Source organism: Saimiri boliviensis, chromosome 17 (genome assembly GCF_048565385.1).
Source record: "Saimiri boliviensis isolate mSaiBol1 chromosome 17, mSaiBol1.pri, whole genome shotgun sequence".
Lineage (NCBI taxonomy): Eukaryota > Metazoa > Chordata > Mammalia > Primates > Cebidae > Saimiri > Saimiri boliviensis.
The window spans coordinates 40930497-40942543 of NC_133465.1; positions in this window are offsets into that span (position 1 = coordinate 40930497).

Consider the following 12047-nt stretch of genomic DNA (forward strand, 5'->3'; position numbering starts at 1 on the left):
TTCTAATCCCAGTTGTGCCGGGTTGCTAGCTGTGCGTTCCTGAGCTAATTCCTTGACCTACAGAGCCACCGTTTTTTTCTGCCGGGCGCAGTGGCTCCTAGTGCTTTGGAAGGCTGAAGAGGGAGGATTGGTTGAGGCCACGAGTTCAAAACTGGCCTGAGCAACGTAGGGAGACTCCATTCTTAAAAAAAAAAAAAAAATCTGAGATGGAGTCTCCGTTTGTTGCCCAGGCTGGATTGCAGTGGTGCAGTCTCAGCTCACTGCAACCTCCACCTCTCCTGTTCAGGCGATTCACCTGCCTCAGCCTCCCCAGTAGCTGGGATTACAGGCCTGCACTACCACGCCCTGCTAATTTTTGTAGTTTTAGTAGATATGGGGTTTCGCCATGTTGGTTAGGCTGGTTTCGAACTCCTGACATCATGATCCACCCGCCTTGGCTTCCCAAAGTGCTGGGATTACAGGTGTGAGCCACCATGCCTGGCCTAAAAAAAATTTTTTTTTGATTAGCTGGCTTTGGTGGCCCACACCTGTAGTCTTAGCTACTCGGGAGGCTGAGGCAGGAATATTGCTTGAGCCCAGGAGGTCTAGCCTGCAGTGAGCTCTGATTGCACCACTGCACTCCAGCCTGGGCAACAAAGTGAGACCCCCATCTCATCCATTCATCCATTTATATATACACATACATAAAATGGAGGTTATAATGCTGCCCTCACAAGGCCACTGCAAGGGTTAAATGAGTATGTATGTATTTATTTTTCTTAGAGTGTCTCATTCTATTGCCCAGGTTGAAGTGCAGTGGCACAGTCATAGCTCACTGTAGCTTCAAACTTCTGAGCTCAAATGATCCTCCTGCCTCAGCCTTCCAAGTAGCTGTGACTACAGGCATGTGCCACTGCACCCAGCTAATTTTTAAATTTTCTGTAGAGACAGGGTCTTGCTCTGTTGCCCAGGCTGGTCTTGAACTACTGGGCTCAAGTGATCCTCCCATCTTGGCCTCTCAAAGTGTTGAGATTACAAGCATGAGCTACGTCACCTGGCTTGACTGTGCATTTAAATTACCCAATAGGGTGCATAAACTGTAGTATATTCTCAGTCAATTCTCAAAATCATGCTGGGGTTGAAGGGAAGGGACACATTTTGTACCCATTTTACAGATGGAGGAACTGAGCTCTGGAGAGAAGGGTGGAAAGTCATCTGACTAGTGGGAGCACAAATTAAACCTGGTTTTCAAAAGTCCAAGGCCAGGGCTCTGTGGACCCTGTCTCCTGGACCACTGCTGAGTCTGCAACAGCTGCACCAGACAGCAGAGGAGCTAGAGAGGATGCCAGCAGGATTGGTGAATCCCTGAGCTCCCTGTGTGTTCCCCCGTGTTAGGCCCCACCCTGGGGGACCTTGCTCTCCTTATGACTGAGGCATCCTCCATGGACAGCCCCTCTTCTGCTCTCTGAGGCTCAGGCACTGGCTTCTCTCTCTCCTCTAGAGGATCCCCAGTTCCGTTTACTTCACGACTGAGCACTTACGATACAGCAGGCTAGCTGCTGTACCATGTGGGTCCTCCAGGAAGCAAGCACTGAGATGAACATAGGAGTGCAAGAGGTTTATTGTGGGGAGACGTAGTAGTGGCAAGGCCAGTGAAGGGGAGGAATCAGGACAGGGCTGGGAGATCCTCAGACTGTGCTGCGGATCTAACAAAGTCTTGGCCAACCCAGCGTGTCCTCTGGGCAAGGAATGTTTGTTAAAAGCTGTCAGCTAACTGCCCTCCTTGCCCGTGAAGAGCAAGTTCTTTCTTGAAGAGAGACAGGAATGGCTCACCTCCGTGGCTGTCCCAGAAGCTCTGTAAGATATGGAGGAAAATAAGAAACATTTCCTCCTGCCCTCTAGGAGCTCAGAGTCTACTCTAGAGCAAAAGACAAATGCTCATGAAACTCTAATCCATGCACCCGGTTTTAGGAGGAAGGTCTTTTAACTTTGGGGAGTTACACAGCTTGTGGGGAGCATGGCTGGGAGCAGGACGGAGCCTTGGGGATTGTGCAGGGAAGGTTCAGTGGAGATCAGAGGACAAGGGAAGGAGCAGGTGGGAGAGTATGTGGTCAGGCAGTCATGCAACCTGGTTAGGCTCTGCTGCCAGCCCGTGAGTGACCTTGGACAGGTCTCACCCCTCTCTGTGTCCCAGTATCAACGTCTGCATCATGAAGGAGTCCAGACCAGATCAGAGCTGCTTTGCCTTTTGAGAATCCAATCAAATCTGGGAGCTTTTTCCTGGGAAATGTGCATTTGACTTTCTTTTCTCCTTTTCTTTTCTTTCTTTCTTTTTTTCTCCAAGACAGAGTCTCTCTCTGTCACCCAGGCTAGAGTGCAGTGGCACAATCTCAGCTCACTGCAACCTCTGCCTCCCGGGTTCAAGCAATTCTTCCGCCTCAGCCTCCCAAGTAGCTGGGACTACAGGCGCATGCCACCATGCCCAGCTAATTTTTGTATTTTTAGTAGAGACGGGGTTTCACCATGTTGGCCAGGATGGTCTCGATCTCTTGACCTCGTGATCCGCCCACCTCGGCCTCCCAAAGTGCTGGGATTACAGGCTTGAGCCACCGTGCCCAGCCTAACATATTCAATTTAGTGACATTTAGTACATACACAATGTTGTGCCACCATCACCACTATCTACATCCAGAATGTTTTCATCAGCCCCAAAGGAAACCCAATACCCAGAGGCAGTCACTCCCCAGGCCCTGACCCCCATCCCCCGGCAATTGCTAAGCTCCTTTCTCTTTATTGATTTGCCTATTCTTCGTACTTCACATAAGTAGAATCATACAGTACTTGGCCTTTTCTGTCTGTTTTTTTTTTTTTTTTTTTTTTTTTTTTTTCACTTAACACCTGTCAGTGACTCCGTTCCCTTTCATGGCTGAATAATATTTCATTTTACGGGTATGCTGTGTTTATCCAGTCATCTGCACATTTGTTTTTGCACATGACTTCGAATTCAATTCCAGGGATTCCCTGAAGCTCATTCATGTACTCCTGGGTGGGGGTAGGATGAGGTCAGATCATTTGAAAGTAGATTTCTAACTCTGATGTGTGAGCTCCGGAGGTGGTGATTAGCTGCAATTTAGGAACCACAGACTGGGTATGAGGGGGGCCTTCTTAGAGGAGGTGGCATGAGGTGGGCCACTAAATTAAGAGTTCAATGGGTAGTTCAGGGGGGCAGGTACTCTAGATGAGAAGGTACAAAGGCCTGGAGGGAGCTGGGCATGGTAGCTTGTGCCTGTAATCCCAACACTTCGGGAGACTGAGGCAGGAGGATCACATGAGCCCAGGAGTCTGAGACCAGCCTGGGCAACATAGTAAGACCTTGTCCCTACAATAAAAAATTCTAAAACTTACCCAGGTGTGATGTCATGCATTTGTGGTCCTAGCTATTCAAGAGAGTGAGGTAGATGGATTGCTTGAGCCTGGGAGGTTGAGGCTGTGCTGAGCTTTGTGCCACTGCACTCCAGCCTAGGGTGAAGGGCAAGACTCTGTCTCAAAAAAAAAAAAAAAAAAAAAAAAAAAAAGCCCAGAACGTGTAAAGCGCAAGCTCAGATGACAGCATCGCCTCCCCAGCACAGCTCCCGCAGTCTCCTCCCAGCGCCACAACTCTGAGCAACTTCCTGGAGCCCAGGGAGGAGGAGGTGGTGGCTAGGTTGACAGAGGACACAGCATAAATGATTGCTTCATGTCTGTTTATTTCCACCCATCCAGGTGCTGGGCATGTCGTCAGCTCCTCCTCAACAGCATCCCTAAATAGAAATCGCATTTCCTCCACTGCCTGCATCATCCATTCCCCAGGGACAGCCACACTCCGCAAGACTGAGGCTGGGGGTCATCTGTTCTCCAGTCCTCACATCTGGACCCCTCCCGGTTCATCCTGCCACTGTGCCTCACTTCCGCACACCCATCTGGGCCGCTCCCCTATTGTTTCCATTGTGCCCCCCCACCAGGTCTGGCTACCCCACACATAGCTGGCTCCTGTCCCCCACATCTGCCCTCACCTACTCACATCTGGCAGCCGCACCCCTTAAACGATGCATCATATCACTCCCCTCCTTACTACAATCTCGCTCAGCTCACACTCAGCAGAAATCTTGCATTCTTCTTAGCCTCAAACACAGGACGCAGCTGGACTCTGCTCCCAGAATGGAATGACTTCAGCTTCAGCAATGACACAGACTTTGGGACCCTTCTGAGGAAGGACACAAGGGGATTTTCAGAGGCTTTGGAGTAAAATATGTGTTTGTTTCACAACTTTGCCCACACTGGGGCTTTAGAGTGGGGAGAGTGGACTAGGCGTGGTGACTCATACCTGTAATCCCAGTACTTTGGAAGGGCAAAGCAGAAGGTTCGCTTGAGCCCGGGAGTTTGAGACCAGTCTGAGCCACATAGTGAGATCCTGTCTCTACTAAAAATAAAAATAATTAGCTGGGTGTGGTGGTGGTGCGTGCCTGGAGTCCTAGTTACTCAGGAGGCTGAGGCAGGGGGATTGCTTGGAGCTCCGGAGATGAAGCCTGCAGTAAGCTATGATCACACCACTACTCCAGCCTGAGCGACAGGGCGAGACCCTGTTTCAAAAAAACCCAAAGGAACAAACATAGAGTGGTAGAGTGGGGACAGTGCCTGTCTCACATGGTCCCCGGCGCCTTCTGTTGCCTTATCCTCTTCGTCATCCTCAGAACCCTTACATATACACTTCTGTGGGATCTGTCTGCCCCACTAATGCACAAGTGCCAGGGGTGCAGGAGCCTTGCCTGTCGGATTCATGGCTGTGTCCCCATTCCTGGCTGGCACATGTGGGCCATCCTAATGGATGGGTGGGGGGAGCCTGCAGGAGCGTCAGTGGGCTCATGGTCACTGCCTTCCATGATCCGCAGGGCAGGGAGAGAGCTGGCTCCTCCCATGCAGCAGCACCCAGGGGCAGATCCACAAACCATGGTGACATGCTCCTAAGAGGACTGCTATAGGAAAGCAGCTCTAAGAACCAGGGCTCCCTCCGGGCATGCAGGAGATCCTGTGCAGGTCCAGTCGGCCTGGGCTGCTGGGGAGGTCACGCCCAAGATGGATGGACGATGAGTTCTGGGCTCTGTCCCGTAGACCTCCACCAAAAACACGGTTGTCTGCCTGCACCCTTCCTTCCTCGTTCTGGGCAGAAGGCCGCTTTCTGAGGGCAGATTCAGGGCTGAGGGACCTACCCCACCCTGGGGACTTCATCTTAAATTGTGGGGTAGCTGAGGAATGGTCCTGCTCCGCCAGTGAGAATACTGCTGTAGTGATGCATGACTGGGAACTGCGGGGGCAGATGCTGAATCAAAAGCCCTGGGCCCGAGTCTCTTTTTAGCTGTGTCACCCGGCACGATGCCTCCCCTTTGAGTTTCATCTTCCTCCCTTACAGAATGGGCTCGGCACAGCCTTCATCTGCTTTCCAGGATGGATGCAAGGTGGAAAAAGAATGTGTGTGAAAACGATACAGATGAAAGGGATTATAGTTAAGGCCTGGGACACTCGAGTCAACCAGATCATTTCTCTGTCAGTGTAATAGGCAGAATAACGGCTCCACCACAGATGTCCACCTCCTAATCGCCGGAAGCTGTAAATATGTTACCTTACAAGGCAAAAAGGATTTTGCAGATGTGATTAATGATCCTGAGATTCAGAGATGATCCGGGATTATCCGGTGGGCCCCATGTAATCACAAGGGTCGTTACAAGAGGGCCGCAGAAGGGTCACAGTCAGAGAGGGAGATGTGCTGATTGAAGCAGAGGTCAGAGTGTGCGGCCCTGAGCCAAGACATGCCGCAGCCTTGAGAAGCTGGAAAAGGCACGAGGCAGATTCTCCCCTAGAGCCTCCACAAGGAACACAGCTCTGCTGGCACCTGGACCATTTCAGACTTCTGACCTCCAGAGGCTGCAAGATAAATTTGTGTTAAGCCACTAAATATGTGGTCATTCGTTAGGGCAGAAACAGGAAACTAACACAGACAGGGTCATAGAAACGCTTTCAGATATAATTCTCTAACTCCTATTCAGAAGTCCGTCTCAGTCCATGAAAGCTTCTGTTTTTACCAAGTTAGCTCATGGCTCCCAGGCTATCATTAAGTAGGTCACTGCCTATCTGTCTCGAGTCCCAGCGGCAGAGCGTGCTACAGTTGAGACACCCAACTTCAAATCCCAGCTCAATAATTTTCTAGCTGGATGACCTTGGGCTAAGTTACTTAACCTCTCCGAGTCAGTTTCTTCCATGACAAAAATGGGAAAGGGCAGCAGAGTTTTCGAGGGAATTACATATGAGTCCCTCGAAAACTCTTACAGATAAATTTTAATTTCAGATAAAACAAATATTTTTTGAGTATGTCCCATATAATATTTGGGATGTGCTTACACAAAAAATGTATTCATCGTTTATCTGAAATTCAAATGTAACTGGGTGTCTGTATTTTTATTTGCTAAATCTGACAACCTTAGTCTTGTCCCAGGTCACATAGCTTGTAAGCAACAGAGCTAAGCCTCCATCTCAGGCTTTCAGCCCAAGGTCAATGAGCATCCTACTGTTTCAGAGGCCCAACCGTAAGTATATTCTCTGAGCTACATGGCAGTCATACTCAATCCAGTTGAGGCCTCAAAAACAAATGCCATTTAAGCCTTGGACACACCTCAGAAATATCAGAAGTGATCCTGAAAATAAAATGTAAAAACAATACACAAATAAATGCTTATATATTATGTATGCACATATATAAAGCATGTAAAATCAAGACTGAGTATGAAATAAATTAGAGAAGAAACTACATGCAAATAAATACTTTAATGTATATTAACTATGCAAATTCAATTTCTAAAGATGATGTTCCTTTTATGTTTTCCCTTCTGGGGATCTGGACCAACCCACAAATTCAGTGGCATTTACAAACTAAATGATAACTCATCGTACTGAAGGCGTATCATGGCCTGCATAGCCTACTAATCATTTTATGTGTAGTAATTACTTTTTTAATAAAATTGAGATAATTTACATAAAAATATTTTTGTAACATAAAATTCACCATTTTAAGGATACAATTCAATGGGGTTTTTTTAGTATATTCACAAGATCATGCAACCATTACCACTGTTCAATTCCAGAACACTTCCATCACCCTGAAAGAAACCCTGTACCCACTAGTCACTCCCCATTCTTCCCTACCTGCTAATCCCTGGAAACCACTCATCTACTTTCTGTCTCCATGAATTTGCCTATTCTGGACATTTTCTATACATGAAATCATACAATATATGGTCCTTTGTGTCTGTTTTTTTTCACTTAGCATAATGTTTTCATGTATTCATTTCATTGCAAAATAATATTTTATTATATGAAGATGCCATCTTTTATTTATCAGTTGTTGGAAACATGATAGGTGCTGCAAAGAAAAATCAGCACTGAGACAAAGGATCTCTCAGCAAGGCCATTTTACTTTCTGAATTTCTTCAGAAAGGGTACTCCTTGTTGACAGTCTTGCCATGAGAGTACAATGAACAAAGGAAAGCTAGGCATATTTATTCCTTACGCATTGGGTCCTGGCTGCTGTGTCTGATCTCTGTTGGTTGAACTAAAACCTGATTGGCTAACAACTTAAAACTTTCTAAATAGGTAAAGGCAATGGAGAACAAAGGAAAAGAGGAAGCCCAAATAAGGAAGGGAGAGGAAGTTGCTTGTGAAAGGACTTAGAAAAGTAATAACATAAATATCTTGGTTAAAGTACAAGGACATAGAATGTACTTACTCCTTTATACCTAACAGCTATGCAGGATAGGGCTTAACGAAGAGTTACTAATGAAAAGCAAGAAGGCTTTGAAGAAAGTTAGTCTTTAAAAGAGACTATTATTTTTAAAATTTATTATTTATTATTTTTTAACAAGAAGGGAAACTTTGAAGAGGAACTTTTTACTTTCTACATCCATTCATCAACTGATGGGCATTGAGCTGTTTCCACTTTGTGTCTATTATGAATAATGCTGCTATGAATATTTGTGCACACGTTTTTATATGACTACACGTCGTTAATTCTCTTGGGCATATACCTAGGAGTGAGTTGCTGGGTCATACAGTGACACTAGGTTTAACGTTTTTAGGAACTGCATGACTGTTTTCCACAGCAGCTGCACCATTTTGCATCCCTACCAGCAGTGTATGAGGGTTTTGATTTCTCCACGTATTCACCAACACTTGTTATTATTATTATTTTTATTATAACCATCTTAGTGGGTTTGGGGGTGGTAATCTCATAGTTTTGATTTACATTTTCTTAATGGCTAATGGTGTTGAGCATCTTTCATGTGCTTCTTAGTCACTTGTATATTTTATTTAGAGAAACGTCTGTTAAAATTATTTGCCTATTTTTATTTATTTTATTTTTTGAGACGGAGTTTTGCTCTGTTGCCCAGGCTGGAGTACAGGGCATGATCTTGGCTCACTGCAACCTCTGCCTCCCAGGTTCAAGCAATACTTATGCCTTAGCATCTTGAGTAGCTGGGATTACGGGCGCGCACCATCACATCCAGCCAATTTTTGTCTTTTTAGTAGAGAAGTGTTTCGCCATGTTGGCCAGTCTGATCTCAAACTCCTGGCCTCAAGTGATCCGCCTGCCTCGGCCTCCCAAAGTGTTGGCATTACAGGAGTCAGCCACTGCATCTGACCCTTTGCCCATTTTTAAATTGAGTTGTTTGTGTTTTCATTGCTGAGTTGTAGGAGTTCTTTATAAATTGAGGATATTAAACTCTTATCAGTTTCAGAGGATGTCTGGTGGAAAAAAACTCTTATCAGATATATAATTTGTAAATATTTTCACCCTTTCTGTGGGTTTTCTTTTTACTTTCTTAATAGTGCCCTTTGATGTATAAAATTTTACAAGTTCTGATGAAATCATGTATTTATTTTTCTTTGGTTGTTTTAGTTATGGGTGCTAACTTCCTGAACATTTACAACCACATGAGGTAGAGAATATCATTAGCATTCTCATATTGCAGACGAGGAAACTGAAGCAGAGAAGGGCTAAGTACCCCGCCCTGATTAAGCAGTGAGTGGGCAGCAGAACTGGGATCTGAATACAGCATGCACACTCCGGGACCCAGGTGGGATCATCCAGGGCTCCTGTGCTCGATGTAGGATGTGTGGGCAGGATGCTTAAATTGTCCTGCAACCTTTGAACTCTGCTCAAGCTGAGGATTGCCAGCCTGATGGTTTTCACAGCTCATTTTTTTTTAAATTCTTACTAATTTTTTTTTGAGACAGAGTCTTGCTTTGTCTCTAGGCTGGAGTGCAGTGGCACGATCTCCGCTCACTGCAACTTCCACCTTCCCGTTTCAAGCGATTCTCCTGTCTCAGCTTCCCAACTAGCTGTGACTACAGGCACACACCACCATGCCCAGCTATTTTTTTGCATTTTTAGTAGAGACGGGGTTTCACCATGTTGGCCAGGATAGTCTCAATTTCTTGACCTTATGGTTCTCCTGCCTCAGCTTCCCAATGTCCCGGAATTACAGACGTGAGCCACCACACCCCGCCCACAGCTCATTTTATTATTTTTCATGGATTAATCTAAAGGGTCCATGCTTGGTGGGGACTGGGAGAAGGGGCACATTTCCTCAGCAACTTCCCCAAGGACATAAAGCAGCCTCCCTGAGCTGAGGCCCTGTCTGCAGGGAGGGCTCCAAGAGAGACCTAATCTAGAGTGAGGGCAGAGGAAAGGCACCTTCCGGGGTGTCCCGGGTGTCAGGCATATGGGAGGCAGGTGGGGCAGTCCCTGCCTGGATTAGTCAGCCACTTGAGTAATGGAGCCACTCCTGCCTGACCTGCTGGGAGAAGGCAAGGAGCACTGGTGTGAGGAGTCACCGTGTGAGTGCCTGCTGCCTGGAGCTGCCAGCTGGCCTCATGGGGCACAGCCTCCCAGCCACCCAGGAGGTGACAAGTTCTATGCTGAGCCAGAGGGAAAATTTTCTAGGAGTCAAGGTTGCCTACTGAAGTTTCAGCAACACAGGGAAATAACAGGTCTCTCTCTGTCTTGTCAGGCAGCAGGAATTCCTGTTCAAGACCTGTGTTCTCTGGAGCCAGCATGCCCAGGGCACTGAAGGAGTTAAGAACATGCTACCCCAGAATCTGCTGCTCTGGCTTATTGACTATTTTGAGTTAAAAGCATTTGAAAAATAGCAGGTGCAAGAAGATCATGTGAACCTTCCTTCTGCTTTTCTTTTTTCTTAATTTTTTTTTTTTTTTTTTTTTTTAAGACAGGGTCTCACTCTGTCACCCAGGCTGGAATGCAGTGGCATGATTATAGCTCATTGCAGTCTTGACCTTCCCAGGCTCAACTCATTCTCCCACTTCAGCTTCTAAGTAGCTGGGACCACAGGTGCACCGCCACACTCAGCTATTTTAAAATTTTTTTTATAGTGATGAATGTCTCACTATATTGCCCAGGCTGGTCTCAAACCTCTAAGCTGAAGCAATCCTCCTACCTCAGCCTCCTGAAGTGCTGGGATTACAGGCTTGAGCCACCACACCTAGCCTCTTCTGTTTCTTAAAAGCAGTAGGTGGTCATGTGCGACAGTAGATGGCCGGCCATGGTGGCTCATGCCTGTAATCCCAGGACTTCAGAAGGCCAAAGTGGGTGGATTACCTGAGGTTAGGAGTTTGAGACCAGCCTAACATGGTGAAACCCCATCTCTACTAAAAATACAAAAATTAACTGGGTGTGGTGGCACATGCCTGTAATCCCAGCTACTTGGGAAGCTGAGGCAGGAGAATCACTTGAACCCAGGAGGTAGAGGTTGGGGTGAGCTGAGATCGCACCATTGCACTCCAGCCTAGGCAACAAGAGTGAAACTCAACCTCAAAAAAAAAAAAAGAAAAAAAGAAAAAGAAAAAAGAAAAAAAGCACTAATAGTAATCTCTACCACATTTTGTGGCAGGAACTGTTTGAGGCTCTTTTCATCCATCCATCATCGCAGACCTTACAACTGCCTTGCAGGGAAGGCATGGTCCTGGTCCTGCTCTCAGAGGTAAATAGGTGGAGATTCATAGGGTGAGAAACTTAACTAGGGTAGCCAGCCAGTAAGGAACACTGGCCCCCTCCTAGGGGCATTGTTGTGGCAGCCCCCCAACCCCACTCACACTGCAGGATCCTTGCCACTCGTTCACCCCCAGCTCCAGCCCTGAGAAAGCAGGGAGAATGGACTGTTGCTCAAGCTGGATGTAAAATGGGAACTCCGACCCAAAAGGACAAGGCAGGGCCAACTGGCTCCGGGAGACACAGTGGCCGAGAACCGCCACCCTCCTCTCACCGCTTGCACAGAAAGTCCAGCCTACGAGCCACTCTCAGACCCTGGCTGGTGCGGTGATTCTGGACATGTCTGAATGTCAGGCTCAGGGGAGCGTTTTAAAAAATACAGACTCCTGGATCCAGCGATTCTGTAGATCTGAGCCGAGGTGCAGGGGTGGAGTGGGGGTGGGGGCCAGAATGAGCATTTTGGAGCCTCTGACTGTTCTGATGCATAGACACTCTTAAGAACCTGGAGTTGGTCCAACCCCCTCACCAACAGTCAAGAAAACTAGGTCTCAGATGACAGACGTGTCCTTCCTAGTTGTATAGTGGGAAGTGACAGTCAAGATTCAGATTCAAATGCAGGCAGGCCTAGCCACCAACATGAGACTGCCTCTCTCGGGAGGAGAAGGCCAGCTTCAACACCAACCACATCTCTGGAGGTGGAACTAATGTCTGGGCCTGGGACTAACAGAAAACATCCAAAGGCAAAAGATGGACTGAAATATATTAACGTAGTTGAAATTTCTGGAAAACTCACTTCCAAAAAGACAAAAATCTATTAAAGATAAAAAGGATAGCATATTAGAAGCAATATTTGCAGCAAATAAAACACTTAATTTACTTGTAACACCTCTGTATCATCTGTCCATCTATCTTTTATCTCTTTACCTTGACAGTCCATTCAACTCCATCAGGAAATCTTCAAGGCTGTAATTGGCTA